At 55.7% G+C, this 17870-nt stretch overlaps 1 long non-coding RNA gene across 1 annotated transcript; it reads left to right on the top strand.

Moving 5' to 3' along the window:
• The first annotated feature begins 990 nt into the window (after positions 1–990).
• Positions 991–1601, top strand: LOC127028532 (uncharacterized). Its single transcript, XR_007768014.1, has 3 exons — positions 991–1064; positions 1155–1323; positions 1528–1601. It is a non-coding gene; the product is annotated as an uncharacterized LOC127028532 (long non-coding RNA).
• The last annotated feature ends 16269 nt before the right edge of the window (positions 1602–17870 follow it).

The following is a 17870-nucleotide window of genomic DNA, read 5'->3' as shown; positions in this document are numbered from 1 at the left end:
GGGGGCGGGATGAGAGGCAGGGGGCGGGACAGAGAGGCAGGGGGCGGGATGAGAGGTGGGGGGCGGGATGAGAGGTGGGGGGCGGGACAGAGAGGCAGGGGGCGGGACAGAGAGGCAGGGGGCGGGATGAGAGGCGGGGGGGGGACAGAGAGGCAGGGGGCGGGATGAGAGGCAGGGGGCGGGATGAGAGGTGGGGGGCGGGACAGAGAGGCAGGGGGGGGATGAGAGGCAGGGAGGGCGGGACAGAGGATGGGGCGGGACAGAGAGGCAGGGGGCGGGACAGAGAGGGGGCGGGATGAGAGGCAGGGGGCGGGACAGAGGTGGGGGGCGGGACAGAGAGGCAGGGGGGGGACAGAGAGCGGGGGGGCGGGACAGAGAGGCAGGGGGCGGGATGAGAGGCATGGGGCGGGACAGAGAGGCGGGGGGGGGATGAGAGGCATGGGGGCGGGACAGAGAGGCAGTGTTGTCCCAAAAATCAGGATTCTTTCACCCGGTGTGCAAAAAAGCCGATTAACACACAGAGTCGAGATATTTGTTTATTTCATGTCTGCGCAGAGATGGGCGCTAGGTGGTAACTCCACAAAGCCAGCACGCCTGGTTAACACGCGGTAAAGCATTTTATACCTTTCGAGCAACAGTTATCAGTATTTTTACAGTTTTGCTTAGTTACTCTCGTTCCTATTGGTTCTCGCAAGTCTCATCTCCACTGAAAGTCGCAGTGTCCTCCTTTTTTACTGCGCATGTTCTGTGAGGAAGGGGCTTCTGTTGGTAGGGGGCTCTCCCTACCCAAGGGTGGGTTTTCTAGTATGTGAATTAGGACAGTTCACTCACAGTTCAAGTAGCTCTTTGATTGCCCCTGTGCTTATCTTGGTATTTCTTTACCCACTGACTTACTTATGGTGTCATCTTGTTTCTCTTCTCAAGGTCACGCCTCGTTAACTAAATAGCATCCTTTGCTTTTGTTTCTCGCATATCTCCAACACCTGCAGAACCTGCTTGCGACCGAGGCCCTCGTCCATGACTCAGATGCCAGCAAGGCCCTCGTTGCCCGCGCCCGCGCCACGGTGGGTACCCCCTGCGCCAAATCTCACCCCCCAAGCCAGGGGGGAGGCTCAGCTCGGAGCCTGACGGTCCTGCCCTGGCCTCTCCGTCAGGGGCAGAGCGATGCCGGCGCCCGAAAGAACCCCCCGACCCCACCGCAGAAGCTGGAGGAGGTGCTGGTGGTGGTCGGCGGCCGCGTGCTGGAGGAGGGCGAGGATGAGGACAGGGGGCTGGAGATGCCGGCTGCCCCCAGGAACTTCGCCTTCTACAACCCCAAAAGCAGTAAGTGCCCACAGCAGGGATGGGGCAAGCGCACAGCCCCCAGGATGTTCATTAACCCTCTGTCTACCGCCAAGGCCACCTCTTGGAAAATGATCTGGTGTCAGGAGGGGCACTGCTGGGGGGGGAGGGAAGAGTGAAACAGGGCTGGCTTAAAAGCAGCATCGCTGGCTGGGGCGGTCATTGCTTGGCTCCGCTGGGTTTCAGGGCGATGGATGGCTCTGCCCTGCTTCCCTGATTACAACAAACGGGGCTTTTCCCTGGTGGCTCTGAACAACGATGTGTACGTCACAGGTAGGTGCTGGGGCTGCTGGTATGGGGTGGGGGTCCCCAGGTCGTCCCGCTCTCTGCTTCTCGCTTCCAGCCCTGAGAGGAGATCCTCTGAGGCGCCGCTTGCCTGACCTCTCCCCTGCTCTCCTGCCCACCGGGGAGAGGGGCTCCAGCCGTGCTCAGAGCCACTGCCCAGGGGACACCGCGGCAGGTGCCACAGAACCGATGGGGGAGAGGACCAGGCAGAGCAGCCCTGTAAAGGCTTGCGTGACAAACAGGCCCTTCTCTCAGGCTGTGGCTTTTGCCTACAAAGCCAAAGGCCCCGTTTCCTGCAGACAGCGCCGCAGAAATGTGCCAAGCCTTCCCGGGGAAGGCACCAAAGGTCCCTGGGAAGGACAGAGCCTGATTCCGGGCCAGCGTTCTCTACCGTGCCGCAGCGACTGACTCCAAGGGCACAGGACAGCCCCGCAGAGCCTCTCCTCGGGAGCCAGAGGAGACGGCAGCACGGTCCAGCTCCAGCTGCGCTCGACCGGACAACCGGCAGTTGCAGCTGGAGCGGTGCAGCGACATGCCGCCAGCCGGGTTCTTGGCAAGGACCAGAGGCAGCTCGGTGCTTCCTTTGCCCCGCCCAGGACGGAGGCCGGGGAGATGTCGGCCGAGACATGCAAGCGCCTGGGAAGCCGTTCTACTTACTGCCTGGACGTCTGCTCTACCAGTTCTTCATCCACGGTCCTGAGGGGATCCACAACACGTCTCCTCACACTCTCCTCCACGCTCCCTGGCCACCTCACCTGTCCCAGAAGGGAAAAAGGGATGGCTCCGGCACACCCCTCTGACCTGCTCCGCTCCTTCCCTTCGCTCACGCAGGGAGGCACAACGTCCCATCTCAGGGACATTTCTCAAACCCTGTGCCGAGCAGCTGGGAGCCTGGCACGGGGCCGACTACCAGACAGCCCCGCAGCAACGTGCACAGAGCATTTCAGACCTGCCTCCACGGGTACAAGATGAACGCCAGGCTGCGAGCTCGGGGGTGAGTGTTCCTGCCTCCAGAGACACTCCTGAGATTTCGAGGACCCCAGTAAACTGTTCAAATAAGACTTCAGTGCCTACAAATGGTCACCTCCTGTGGGAGCTTGAGGTGCCCCGGCCCAGTTACAGCTTTGGGACACAGTAACAGACACCAGAGCAAAAGCTTGAGAGATGAACAACTGATCCCAGAATAACTGCGTCACAAATGCAAATCAGCAGCACAATTGTCCGCGTTGAAATGACGGGAAATCCAGTCATTCACTAATACTGGGCTAAGATTAATAGCAGGGTGTGCAAAGACTTAGATAACCATGGTTATCAGGCTGGCAGGAAGCAGGACACGGCTTCTTCGGATGACTGACTTGGATGGGCCAAGGGGCTTGGGAAGGTCCACATTCCGTGACTCAGCTGCCATGTTTTATTGCTGAGTCCCAGGAGGGCTATCGGGGCTCGTGAACGAACCATCGCACCCCACCTCTGCTCCGTCTGGACTAGCTAACCAACCATAGTAACACCCCACCTCTGCTCCATCTGGACTAGCTAACCAACCGTAATAACACCCCACCTCTGCTCCATCTGGACTAGTTAACCGACCACCTCTGCTCCATCTGGACTAGTTAACCAACCATAGTAACACCCCACCTCTGCTCCATCTGGACTAGTTAACCAACCATAGTAACACCCCACCTCTGCTCCATCTGGACTAGTTAACCAACCATAGTAACACCCCACCTCTGCTCCATCTGGACTAGCTAACCAACCATAGTAACACTCCACCTCTGCTCCATCTGGACTAGCTAACCAACCATAGTAACACCCCACCTCTGCTCCATCTGGACTAGTTAACCAACCATAATAATACCTCACCTCTGCTCCATCTGGACTAGTTAACCAACCGTAGTAACACCCCACCTCTGCTCCATCTGGACTAGTTAACCTATCATCACACCCCACCGACATCCCACCTCTGATCTGTCTGGACTCGTCAACCAGTGCCTGTGGGAACTGGGGGTGGAAGGATGGGATATGGTTCTGGGAAGTGGGGACAGGGAGGGACATGACCCAGGCCTTGGGAGAGAGGGAGGGATATGGCCCAAGGCTCTGGGGAGAGGGAGGGATTTGGCTGTGGGAACTGGGGGACAGGGAGCCAAGTTGCCTGTGGACCTGGGGAGAGGGAGGGCTACGGCTGTGGGAACTAAAGGGAGAGAGACGGACATTGCGGGTGGAAATTCAGAGTTGCTTGATTTTATGGGTTATCCAAATCTCTTTTCACTTCACAGCCAGCGTCAAAACAACGGCTTTACTTTGCAGAGGTGGTAACCTCTCAACAGACTCCCACAGAGGCTGAAACCGCTTGCCTGAGTGGTCATGTAAGGCAAAACGCCACTAGAAGGCATTCCTGCTGCAGAGCGAAGCACCGGGGAAGGGGATGGCAAAGAGCAGGGCTGCTCGCGCAAGCTTCGCTGGGCTCCCGCGCGGGAGCGCGACTGCGGTCTAAAACCCAGCCTGCACTGTAAGAACCGGCCTGTGCGGTGCAAGGGTTTTTCACAGTAAACTGGGCAAGCTCTCGTGCCTGTTGTCAATTCTATAGTTCAGCTCAAACGTACAAGGAGTTTTGCTTCTCTCCAGTTATGGACTGATCGGTCTGTTAAAAGCCTTGGTGCCGGGGGCTACTATCAGCCTGGGTGGCTACTGTAGCACCTGCTTATATGAGTTAGCAAAAATGGCAAGTTTCTTTGGGAAATGGTATTCCAAATGCTCGTGCTCTCGTCTGTGTTCCGCCTCCCCCTCCTCAACTTGGCAAAATCTTAAAACAAGCATGCATACCATTTTACTGTTTGCTTTTCCCCAGGTTTGCCATCCCAGGAATTCAAAGCGCACCATCATTAGGCCTCCTAACGGTGAAAAGCTGGTTGATTGTGGCAAGTTACGGATCTGAGAGGAGTCAAAGAAGCATTTTCCCTGTTGCTGCAGAGCAGGGATAACTATTTTCAGGACAGGAAACCTTGACCACAGGCAGAAAACGGTGCCATGCCGCCAGCCCGTGATCGCCTCCGTCGTGAATAATTATCTGGTACTGCCTGCTTAGGAAAGAAGGCTGTTTATTTTCCTCCCGCTGGGTCCAACACAAAGCAGTTTGCATGCTGTACCATGTCAGCCAGTACACCCTCCTGTCCCACAGCACAAAATGTTGTCGTCATACTGCCCGCTGAAGGTGCCCCGGGGCGATGTCGTGAGCCTGGGACAGCTGTGCTCTTAAGGAAAGCGACTGAGTTGAGCACCAGGGTTGCTGTCACTACACGTGGCTACGTACTAAGAGGGATGGGAAAGATCTTTATTTGAGCAGGAGATTGGCAGGCATGAATGTAGACAATTCTGCTAAATGGACCAAGTGATCTGACGAATTACTGGGATGGGAACACCTCTCAGCATGCAATTTTTCAGTGAAAACGTAGGAGCTTCGGGAAGGAGTTGAGCTGGATTTGAGCATCTTTGCTGCTGAAGTGGAGGAGTCTATGCAGTCAGTACGATGAACTCAACTGAGAACAAGTTCCTCGCTGAATCTAGGCGATGCTCTTGCTGTCAAGTGGCAAGAATTAGTGCAGTTCTATTAAGACCTCTGAGAATCTCATCTTGAATACGGTGTACGAGTTTTGGTCACCTGTTTGCAAGAGCTGAAGTCGAATAAGAATAAATGAGGAGAAGAGCTGTACCCCATAAGAGTGTTATGGGGAACAGTGATCCAATTAATGAAGAAAAGGTAGTCTTGCTTGTTGGAATGTTTAGCTTAGTGAAATGAATGTGGGATTGCGGACCGTCGACCACTAGGGATAACTGAGGATGGAAGAGGCGCAGCGAAAGGAACTGGTAAGAGGGCACCCAAGAGTGTGCAGGTGCAAACAAGTGTGAAGACACATCTGTCGGCAAGGTAGAAGGCTCCTACCTAACGGTTGGTTGACTTTGGAACAATTTTTTCCTGTGACGTGGCACAAAACCAGCTGGTTGCAGCGTGGAACTTGGTTTAGAGAAGCAGTTCTGTTGCACGGTTGCCTGGAACAAGGGGACTCGTGATGCAAGAGGCCCTCATAGGACAGCTTCCCTCAGCAGCAGCTCTTAGCTATGAGCTTTATTACAATAGGTTACCGATTGTAGCTGTCTGTTGCCTGGACTACACTTAGTTTTGTCCTGCAAGCAGTAAACTAGAGAATAGTTTAGTGTATCTTCTAGCAAGCATCACATTGAAGACATAGGAGGACTGTCACCCTCTTGGGGGCAGAGTTCAGAAATCTCTCCAATCCTGCCGAAAAAGTGACTTGGGCAGTTCCACTGTAGTGACTCTCCTTCTTGTAGAAGGAAGAGCTTACCAGGTTGTTCTGTTCCCTTAACTTCTTCCCAGTGTAAGGGAAGCCAAGGAGAGGGGGAGCTTCTCTACCTGCTGCTTTCTCTCTCTCCTTCATCGACTTTCAAGACGGAAGTAAGGACCAGGGAAGAGCGGGCCCTTGCTGAGACACTGGTCTGACATGGGTATTAGACACTTGCCTGCTGTTCTAGCGATCTGGTTTTGTGAGCAAGAGGAACTTGAAGCCCAGTGGAATGCCAGTTCAGGCAGCAGCTTCTCCTCCTCGTACTGTAGAGTCTGCCAGATCCCTGGGCTGTGTTGATGCACTAAGAAAAAAGGGACTTTGAAGAGACTATGAATGCTGGGGAAACAGGAAAGTTGCAAACGATTTTATTCTTGTCCAGCTTTAACGCCAGTGTAGACTGTGTCATGGGGGGGGGGGTTGTATGGCCTCAGCGGCCTCCAGTACTAATGACATGGGGCTGGTGCTTACAATGGGGTGTTATTTTCACCTTCCTTTTGCTAAGACTTGGCGCCAACTTTGTCTTCCTCTCTGTTCTAACAGATTTTTGGACATAAGCCATTTTTACACAGTAGTTCAAAAGGGAGGAAGTAGATGACTGAAAAATGGTTGTAACGTCTATCGTTTCAACAAACAAACTGAAGGCCATGAGGTAGAAGGCTGAAGTTGATTTCTTTTTCCCCTCTTTGAGAATCCAATTAAGATGCAACTGCCTATGAGTAGGTAATTGGGAAAAGAACACAGCTGGAGGGATGACTCAGTGATGTTACTGTAGATCAGGTAAAGTTTATCCCGGTCAGGCGAGTTGATGGGTATTCTGTGGCGATGCACAGTCGTGCAGTTGCAGCTGCACAGAAGAGCACTGGACTGGGCGTTTTTTGGGCGGATGGCCAGGAGCATGTTTCCTTAGTCTGCCTTGGTTCACCTCTGTTGATTTTTTTTCCCCCGTGTTTCGTGGGGGGACTGATTAGCGATATGTGGTTTTGAGAGAGATCTCACATCTCACATTTCCAGGGCGCTTTGATCACAGTGCACAACTGCATGAATAAACTGACTTTTAACTAGCAATTGATTTTTCTTCCCTTTGATTTTTAAGACGGTGTGCCTCAGCCGTGCTGAGTGATGTCTGGCACTCCCTCAGTGAAGAAAGCGGGCACGTGGCTGTAAGTTTCTTGTTGAAGACAAATTCTTGAGATGTTTCTCTGCCACACAGTGTGTCTCTGCTGGATAATATACAGTCTGAGGCACTCCGGTATCTCTTCAGTATATCAGCTTTTTTTTCCTCTCGTAATTGTACGTCCGATCTGCCTTGTTGCTTGCAGGGAAAGGAGCACTTAACTTCAGGGTGATGATGACCTACTGAGCAGCCACCTCTGTGATTTGAGGGGTTACCTGGGAAGAGGGTGACGCTAAGAAGAATGTCCCCTTTCTCTCCACATTATAGAATGTACTCTTAAACCCATCTGTTGTTTTGGTTGCGCTTGTGTTTCTGTGTTTCAAGCGGAAGGTAAAGACGTATTGAACAAAAAGCATCCTAGACATTCCTTAGCAGTTGTGTTATTGACACGAGAGAGACCTCCAAAGAGAGCAGGAAAAACTCCAAGTTTTTCACTGCATAGCTGAGTCTTTAATGACAGGGTGCAAAACAGCAGCGGTTCAACCATGGAGGCTTTATGTAGCGTATTCACCTAAATCCCATTTTCTGCTTTCATGTGCTTCGAGTGCTGTGTCCAGCGCTGGGCTCTGGGTGGCCCTCCTTCAGCAGGGCCTTGGACCAGATGACCTCCGGAGGTCCCTGCCAACCCCAGCCGCTCTGGTGGGGGTGTGATGCTGGCACACCAACCAACAACAACAGGGACTGCCGGAAAGGGGCCTGAGCAACCGTGGAGGTGTGAAGCACACGCCCCGATGGGCTTTGCATCCCAGGGTCTGTCTCTGAGGCTGGGGGAGCTCCTGGGCGGGTGCCCGGGTACGCCCCGAGAGCCCTGTGATGTCACCAGAGAGTCACAGTCACCCCGTGACGTCACTCGTGGTGGGCAACAATACATGCCAGCGTCACGTACTGCCAGTGGCACACGAGACGACGAGTCCTGTGGGCAGCACACGAGACGTCGAGTCCTGTGGGCAGCACCCGAGCCATCGAGTCCTGCCAACAGCACGCCAGACGTTGTGACCTGCCAGCGGCCGAGAGCCACCGAGTCCCGCCAGCGGAACCCAAGCCTTTGAGTCCCGCCAGCGGCACCCATCAAGTCCTGCCAGCAGCAGACGAGACATCAAGTCCCGCCAGCACCTGACAGGACACCGAGTCCCGGCAGCAGCACTGGAGGCGTCCAGGCACGAGCCGGCGGCGCCGGGAGCCGCCAGGAGCTCCCGGCGGGGGGACACCTGCCCCATCTGCTTGGGTCCCCTCGAACACCCCGCTGGCGTGGACCCGTGCTGGCATGCCTTCTGCCATGCCTGCATCCAGCGCTGGGCTGCCACCGCCGTCGCTGCCACCTGCCCGCTCTGCCGGCAGCCCATCAGGGCCATCCGCCGCCTGCGGGTAGAGGAGGACCACGCTGGGGTGGCCCGCCGTCACCAGGGCCGCTTCCATCCCTACGCGGGGCCGGGGCTGGGGCTGGGGCGGCAGGGGCGGCGGCAGCAGCAGCGGGGCCCCGCAGGTCCCCGGCGCCGGAGATTCTCCGCTGAGCTTGGGGAGCGCAGCCCCCCCGTGCCCCGCCAGCGTGTCCGGAGCCTGTCCGGGCAGTGGGACAGCGACGGGCGCAGCCGGCTCCACTATCCGCCGGAGACCAGCGAAGACCCATCGTGGCTGCGGAGGGTGCGGGAGGAAGAGCCGGGCTCAGGGGACCACGCGCGCCGACTCCCCCGGCTCCGCTTCTGAGTGGGGCGGCGGGCCCCGCGGGGTCCCTCTGAAATAAAAACCCCGGGGATGCTGAGAGGGGCCACGCCTGGTTTCTTCCGTGCCGGTTTGCTCCTTGCTGCAGAACTGGGGCAGTGGGAGGGAGATGGCCCTGGGAGCTGGGGGAGAGGGAAGGATATGGCTGTGGGAGCTTGGGGAGAGGGTGGGATATGGCTCAAGAACTGGCAGAGAGGGAGGAATGTGGATGTCGGAACTGGAGGAGAGGGGCCATTGCTGGTTTCTTCCAAGCCGCTTTGCTCATCCCTGTGGGGCTGCACCCCCGGAAGGGAAAGGGGAAAGGGGAAGGAGAAAGGGGAAGGAGAAAGGGAAAAGGAAAGGGAGTTCCCTGGACTCTTCCAAGCAGATCCCCGAAGGGGCCAGCGTCTGCTCTCCTGAAGGCCAGGGCAAGGAAGGAGGCTGAGATGGAGGTTTGGGGGAGACCCTCCTCTTCTCTCCTGGTCCCACTCAGCCCCGTGCTGCGGAGGGCTGCGATCCCGCAGGGAGGCTCTCCGGGCTGGGGGAGGCAGCCCTGGCACAGCCGCCTGCCCACGGGAGAAGCGGCCCCAGCCGGGATGTGCCTCGTATTTAGGGAGTCTCTTCTTCAGGGAAACCCGGAGCCCTTCCCCGCTCCAGGGCATCCCCAAGAGCTGTGCATTGGCAGCGTGCCCCAAAGAGTGCCAGGCCCTCGCTGCTGCCCCACTCCATCCCCTCCCGCGGAGCGGGTGGCTGGGGAGCTCCCGGCGTTGGGGCTGAGCTGCTGCCCACACCTGCCTGCTGCCTTGGCAGACCTTGCTTCCCAGTGAGCGGACCCAAACGTTGGTGTCGAGAGTCTTGGGGGCCACGTCTGCCCCAGCAAGGGCAGCCGAGCATGGGGTGAGGCTGCTCGGGGCGACCACAGCCTCTCGGTGCCTTCTGCCCCGAGATGGATGCAAAGATGCAAATCTCACGGAGATTTAGATCAGAAAATGCTGGCAAGCGGGAGGTGGCTCTTTGGTACTTCCCAAAGGCTCCCTCTGAGCAGCATCCTCTCGTCGAAGGTCCCAGGCCACCTCGGGCATCGAGGTGGCCCTTTCTGTCCTTCCCCGGCACTCCAGGGGAGCAGGAGGCAGGATGTTTGTGAGCGGCTTTCTGGTACCTAGAGGAAGATCCAACCCTCGCAGGGCTTTTGGCAAAATCCCCCCCTTGGCCCAGCAGCTGGCAAAGCTCCGGCCCTCGCCCGCCATGCCGGCAACGAGACGGGACCGGGCTCATGTGTGATCTGTCTGCTTAACCTGAGATGCACGGCGCCTCCGGCACCGGGCCGTGTTCCCGTCTTTCGTACCACATCCCCATCAATACTGCAGGGCACCGCGCTGCCGCCGGCACAGCGTAACCCACTCTGGTTTGCAGGGTGGCGTTGGCTCATCCCCCCACGAGAGCCGCTCTGTGCCGGGCATCAGCCCGTGCCGGGGCCGGGGAGGGGTTATCTGAAGCCGAACCTGTAATGGAAGCTGAATCTGTAATGGATCCTCGCTGGGCGATCGGTGTTTAAAGGCTGTGATCTGCTGCTTCTTGATTGTATTCCAGCCCCTCGATGGAACTTCTCCCGTGTAAGCGAGCCCCACTAATCCATCCTGGCCATATAGAATGGATGGCGGTGGAGTGAAAGAACACAAACACGGCTGCGTATCGGTAACAGATGTCCGGGCAGCAGTGCAGCAGGTCCCTCTGCCGAAGGTCCCCCACTGCCGGTACCTGCCCTCTGTGCCAGCCGGTGCAAAACCCTTCCTCTGTCCCCAAAACCTGGCCTGGCCACGTGCGGGGGCAGGCGCCGGGACCAGCTTCGGCCGTTCTCCGCTGGCCCGAGGAGCGGGACGAGGCTTGGAGCCAAGCCACCGAGCCGCTCTTTCCAGCACCGGCGCCAGCGCCACCCAGTGAGCCCCGGGCGCTGCCACTCGATGCCCCCGTCAAATCTTCATGCGATGCTCCCGGTGCTCTCTGCCCTGCCCCAGCGCTGCAGCTGTGGCCCCTGCCCACTCCAGGGCTGCCGGACCCCTCCGGCCTCCCCTCCCGCCCTGCAGTGTGCATTGCTCCCCGTGTGGGGACTTTGGGGGTGCAGCTGCACCCACCTTTGGGTGCTGCCCGGGCAGAGCAGGACAGGACCCAAGCACCTGCCCTCGGCGGGGGGCTCCCAGGGGATTCCTGTCCCCGGCGGCCGGCTCAGCCCCCCGCAGCAGGTAAGGGCCCGCTGGGGCTGGGGCTGCAGGCACCCCCATCCCCCAGGGAAGGCCCATCGCCCCCCGGGGAGTGGGCCGGCTGTGCCGCGCACATGGCGCGCCCGGAGAAGGGCTGGTGGCGATGGGGGCGGCCCCGGGCTTGGCCCTCGGCTGCAGGGGCATCACGATGTCCCTCGGGGGGAGAGGGGGCAGCGGGGGCTCCGCAGATCCGTCCCGTCTTCGGAAGGAAACACCCACCCGGGGGTCTCTTCCAGGGAGGGTTCCCTGCAAGGACCGGGCGATGTGCCGGGCATCCTCCCAGGGCAGCCCGCACCCGGTCACGCGTGGGGGACCGTGGGGGTGTTGGGGGCCCATCTCCCCTCGCCTGCTCTCCTCCAGAAGGAGGCCTGCGCCTCTCCCCCCGGCAGCCACCCGGCCCGGCGGGGGATGGAGCCCGGCAGGTCGCTGCCGGCGGAGCTGAAGCTCCGCAAGCCCTCGCAGCGGGCCAGGATCCCGGCGCCCTTCGTCGCCCACCCGGTAGGTCGCTGGCTCCGCCCGCGGCCCCCGGCTCGTCCCCTCGGCTGCCGCCCCCCCCCATTCCCGAGCCCCCCGTGCCTCTGCCCGTGTAGGGTGGGGCGGCCGAGCCGGCGGACCCCCCCGGGCCGGACGCCGCGGAGGCGGACGCGGACTCCCTGGTGCCCACGCACGACGAGCGGGGCCGCCCCATCCCCGAGTGGAAGCGGCAGGTGGTGGTGCGCCGGCTGCGGGCGCGGCTGGCGGACGAGGAGGCGGCGGGCGGCCAGGTACGGGGCGTCCCGGGGCCGGGGGGTGCAGGCTGTCGGCCCGGGGGGGGGGGACGCTGCCGGCCCCTCTCCGCAGGACGCGGGCTCCTGGCGCTTCTCGCCGTCCCGCCAGGCCGTGCCGGGCCCCTTCGGGGAGCTGCTGACCGAGGCAGACCTGCAGGAGCTGGAGCGGGCGGGGGAGAGCCGGCGGCGGCGGCGGCGGCGGCGGGGCGGCGGCGGCGGCGGCGGCGGCGGCGGGGCGAGGTGTACCAGGGCGAGCTGCGGCGCCTGGCGCGGGAGCTGCGCGCCCTCCTGCCCGCCCCGCTGCTCAGCATCACCGTGCGCAGCCCCCCGCCCGCCCCCGGGCAGCCCCTGCCCCTCTGGGGTGGCCGCCTGGCCGGCGCCGGCAGCAGCCTGGCCACGCTGCTGGCCCACGCCGAGGGGGCGCGGGTCGCCTCCCCCGCCGCCGCTCCCCCCGCCGCCGCCGGCGGGCAGCCCCGGGAGCCGGCGGGCAGCCTGGCGCAGCGGGAGATCCGGCAGTGCGGGGTCTGCGTCCGCAGCCTCCGCGGCGCCTTCGAGCCCGCGTGGGGGGCGGCGGAGGGGAAGGCGGCTGGGGGGAGCGGTGCGGAGGCCGCCAGCGACTCGGGCATCAGCTGCGAGGAAGCGTTTGCCGACGGCGGCGGCTCCCCGGGGCCGGGGCCGGGGCCGGGGCCGGGGCCGGGGCCGGAGTGGGGCAGCCTGAGGAAGGAGCGGATCGTGATGCTCTTCCTGAGCCACTGGAGACGGTCCGCCTACGGGCCCCCCCCGCCGGCCCCCGGGGACCCCCGAGGGGAGGCAGCGGGGACCGGGGAGGGGGGGGCGGCCCGCCTGGCGCGGCAGAGGGCGGCCATCCAGCGGCTTCTGGGCGGCTGGCGGAACGCCGCCTCCCGCCGCCCCCCGCCCCCGCCGCCCCTCGCCGCCGGCCGCGCCCCGCTCTCCCCGGAGCAGTTCGTGGCGAGGGCCGGGGGGGGGCCGGCCGGCTACGAGAGCCTGTCGCTGGAGCTCTTCATGCTGGGCTGTGTCCGCATGCTGGAGCAGGAGCTGGGGACGCCACGACCCGGAGCCCCGAGCCCAGTTCCTGCCCGAGCTGCTGGAGCTGGCCCACCTTGTCTCGCTCCCCGGCCAGTACCTGTGCTGTCCCAAAAATCAGGATTCTTTCACCCGGTGTGCAAAAAAGCCGATTAACACACAGAGTCGAGATATTTGTTTATTTCATGTCTGCGCAGAGATGGGTGCTAGGTGGTAACTCCACAAAGCCAGCACGCCTGGTTAACACGCGGTAAAGCATTTTATACCTTTCGAGCAACAGTTATCAGTATTTTTACAGTTTTGCTTAGTTACTCTCGTTCCTATTGGTTCTCGCAAGTCTCATCTCCACTGAAAGTCGCAGTGTCCTCCTTTTTTACTGCGCATGTTCTGTGAGGAAGGGGCTTCTGTTGGTAGGGGGCTCTCCCTACCCAAGGGTGGGTTTTCTAGTATGTGAATTAGGACAGTTCACTCACAGTTCAAGTAGCTCTTTGATTGCCCCTGTGCTTATCTTGGTATTTCTTTACCCACTGACTTACTTATGGTGTCATCTTGTTTCTCTTCTCAAGGTCACGCCTCGTTAACTAAATAGCATCCTTTGTTTTTGTTTCTCGCATATCTCCAACAATTCCCCCCTTTGAGACTTAGATAAATAGTTCTTATTTAAAATAAGTCTCACTTAGATATTTTCATTCTGAAACTTCAGTCTCTGGGAGATTTCAAAATTTTCCAAAACTGCTCATAGGTTCCTTCCCATTGACATATGTCTCGCTGGAATTTTTCCCTGTCCTTTATAGGGAAGTTTTCAAGTTTGAGGGATTTATCTCCCTCTGTCGTGAGCGTGCATACCCTGGGTGATTGCATTAGAGCAATTTGCTTCATCATGTGCCAAACCTTAAAATACAGTATGATTATAAGCAGGAAACATAAACATGTTAGCGATAACAAGATCACAACAGGGTGTAGCATGAGACTAAGAATGCCTGTTGTCTTGGGTGACCATCCAAGGAAGGCTTCCCACCACCTATGTTCTCCATCTTTCTTCACCCGGTCCAAAACACGATGTATCTCTTCTGTGTCATGGTGAACGGTGATTAAAGTCCTTTGTCCCTCTTCTCAGGCACGTTCCAGCCACTGGCGTAGATCATTATGTTGTAAAAATTTTTTTCACCAGTGTGAGATCCCTCCCAATGGAAGTAAGCAATAGATCCTTAACTAAAGTATAATTGGATTGTATTAGCTGATAAGTCGTAACCGGAGCTGAGTAGTTGAAATCACATCCTCTAATGTTAGTAAAGTTACAAATGCAAGTATTTGAGTGATTATTTATCCCGACAGTCATATTATCTACAACTATAAAATTACATAGAGTTCTTATACACACACATCCTTTCCCAATATATAAGTACAGTTCCAGGGATTTCTTTTGGATGTATCTCAAAGTGACAAACATTTTGCTCAGCGTCAAGACAAATGTCTTGAGCTTTGATGGTATTACTTTCGCAAATAAATCCCTGTTGTTCCCGTACCGTACATGCATCAACTTCAACAGTCTGCCATTTGTTATTGTCTCGTTGTGCCCATACTCTGTGCTCTAGTGGATAAAGTACAGTCCCGTTGTGATTTAAGCCTAACGCAACCATCGGGTAGATGGTTTTTACCGATGCATTCTGTATGGTTACAACAAAGGCCGTGGCTTTGTTATCGATAGGATTGTGAGTGAAATTGCCCAGATACCACCATGACTGGAATTCTCTTTCAAATGCAGTTGCCTTTTCCCAGATTATTTTCCGAATTTCAGTAGGTAAGGTGCCATCTTCACCTTCTCTTACAATTGCTGCTATCGTATATTGCACCCACAGTTGAGCTTGGATGCAACTAAGAGCTAGAGAAATATTATTTTGGGCTATACCAAGTGCATCTATGATTATTGGTGGTCCTTTTCATTAACCCTTTCCCAGTGAGGCAATATATCAGACAACAGCCATTGATGAGTTCCTAAAGCTGACAGGGAGGATGCAATGGATGTTCTAATTTTTTTTTTAAATCATGTGTGGCTGTACTGAGTTTGTTTGCAAGTATTTCAGCATCTATGCTGTTTAAGACTCCCAATCCTGTCCCTAGGATACCAGTTACATCTCTTTTTACTCGATTTGGAAGGGTAAGAGACCGCCCATGTAACCACGCTAACCATCCTGTATAGGATGTACTTATGAATGGTGAACAGGCTGGTTTAACTGCAGAGATATTAATCTGCATTGATAGTTCTACCCGTTTGAGGGACCATGATGGATTAAACAAAAGTCGTTGTTGTCCAACCCTTTTAACGACATATGGTCCAACTCTAGCTATCTGGGGGGTTATTTCCTTTAGTAATATCCTAATTACTTCCCTAGCCCCATTGTTGCGACAAGGGAAAGTCTCAGGCCATCCGGAAAACGTATCCACTAGAACAAGTAGATACTTACGTTGTCCACATTTTGGTAATTCAGAGAAATCTATTTGCCAGTATTCCCTAGGGGTTATTCCTCTTTTTACGTCACCTGCTGGCGGCTTTCTTTGTGTTTTGGGATTATTTACACAAGTTTCATCTCTTTGCTATTATATCTGCATTTGTCTGCATTTTTGGCCCTACAGCGTATCTCTCAACACCGCTTATCGTAGCATTGGCTCCCATGTGAGTTTCTTCATGTAGTTTCTTGAGGAGAGCTTCCATCATTTTCTTTTAATTTCATCAAAACTACTCCGACACTCTGGAGTCCATTCTAACAACTCCCCACAAGGCCCCACAAGGTGGTAACTCCACAAAGCTAGCACCCATCTCTGCACAGACATGAAATAAACAAATATCTCGACTCTGTGTGTTAATCGGCTTTTTTGCACACCGGGTGAAAGAATCCTGATTTTTGGGACAACATGAGCTCACAACCCATTTTGGAAACTCCTTTGCCGTGACATCCTCCAATTTGCAATTTTAGTAGCCATTCTCCGATCCATCCAAGCTTTCTCACTCAGTTTTCAGGCACTTCGTACTCATCAGCTCTTAATTTTTCATCACACTACAAGACTGGTTCTCTCCAGAAGTGTCCTTCATTGTAATCAGATCCTGATGTTTCTCAGTCAGTCTAAATCTACCCTCACTGAATTCTTGGAGATCACCAGCACAATCAGCTTTTTCATTTTTTTCCTATAAGTACCCAACAGGAATTTAAAGAGCTCTTCCATCATGAAGACTCATAAGCTCACACCATAGACTGGAAGGTAAACCTGAATTTTGCCTTCAGACAGAATATTTTCTGTGATAAGCCTGAATGTGAGCTAGCAGGTGATCCCCTTCAAAAAAATACACATTTCCTTCCTGAACACAGTAGGAGGAGCAAGAGCTATGAAGACAGGGAGTTATTACCCCGAGTACTTTAAAATCCAACAAGAATATTGTGGTCAGTTTTGAGAATCAAAAGTTAAGAAGGATGTGGACAGATTGTAGACTCCACAGCAATGCAAGAATGGCCCTGTGAGAACAAGATGAGAAAGGGGCTGGGTTTGGGGTTTTTCCCCATGAAGAAGGGCAGTCAGGAAGCAGGATTGTCATCAAAGTCGTCCGTTTGCTCAAGAGAGACACCAACAATGCGTCTTTGCCTACAGCAGGGTTAGAATACAGAGCCATAGATTTTACCTACAGAAAGAACATAAGCAGTAAAAACAGATGACAAACAATGCCAGTTCATGATGACATTCAGGAACACCGTTTTAGTAATAACAAAACAAACTTTTATTCGACATTCTGTGAGAAAAGATACTTCATGAAACATACAAGCAGCACCTTATCACTAAGATAAAGCCATCTTAAAATTACTACACACCATTTGAGATAAAAGTTAACACAGGCATTGCAGAAAATACAACATCTAATTATCAAGGCCATTCGTTAATGGCAATTACATATATGGCTATACCCATTTGCTAGCAATGTTCTGTTTTCTTTCCTTTTCTTTTTTCCTCCTAAAACAACAGTTCCTAAAAAGCTGCTGCATGTTCTTCAGTGCAGTTCCCATCTCCTCATACAGTTTGAACTGACTTCCACCTAAGCGGCACATTCCTCTAAGCAAACAACAGAAGTAAAATCATGCTTAAATCTACCACGTTAAACTGTGGTTTTATTAACATTGTACGTGTTCGATGAAGCGTTAAGCAAACCCCCCATGTCCACTGAGCTGTTAAGGTGTTGGCCCCGTTCCCCTGTCCATTCAGACAGGTGTGTGGACCACCCAAGAGGAGATGGGGACTGAGGTCAGAGCCCTGATCTGGCCTCCAGAAATCCCCGAGGTCCTTCTCTTCACAGGGACACCTCTTAGTGGAAGCAGAGAGAAGCAGGGCCTGAACTCTTCTCAGGGTTAATCACCGTGTCTGCTTTCCAAGGGCTTCCTCGTAGGTTCTCCTGGAAGACCTTCAGCAGAGGGAAGAAAAGGGCATCAGCTCTGCAAAACAAACCGATCCACAGAGAGATTTCTCTTCAGGCTTCCAGCCAATTCTTCAAAGCACAGAAAGAATCCGATCTATAGGAGGAACATCAGAATTGCAAGGTTAGCTCAAAGGCAGCTGAGAGAGAAGGGAAGAGTTCAAACCTCAAGTCCAATACTGTGGACATCTTTCCTGACAAATCTAACGGGAACAACTGCATACTGAATCTCCAGACTTGTCTTCTGGGAGTCCCCTTGTGCTCTTGATCAAAGCATACTGAGAGGACATGTCTCCTCCACTGCGTTTCCAGGACTCTCTGGATCCTGAAGGCACATAGTCTGAATTTCACAAAATGACATAGTCATCCTTCAAGTCCTCAAATCCTGGAGGACTGCAGGAACTGAATTCTGCAGGAGAGCAGCCATCAAACACTGGGGGCATGGCGTGATCAAAACCTGGTGGAAGGCAGCCCTCAAATCCTGGAGGA

The sequence above is a fragment of the Gymnogyps californianus genome, unplaced genomic scaffold, assembly GCF_018139145.2.
Source record: "Gymnogyps californianus isolate 813 unplaced genomic scaffold, ASM1813914v2 HiC_scaffold_34, whole genome shotgun sequence".
Taxonomy (NCBI): Eukaryota; Metazoa; Chordata; class Aves; order Accipitriformes; family Cathartidae; genus Gymnogyps; species Gymnogyps californianus.
Note: the sequence above shows the minus strand (reverse complement) of the source record. Positions and strands in the feature narration are given on the sequence as shown.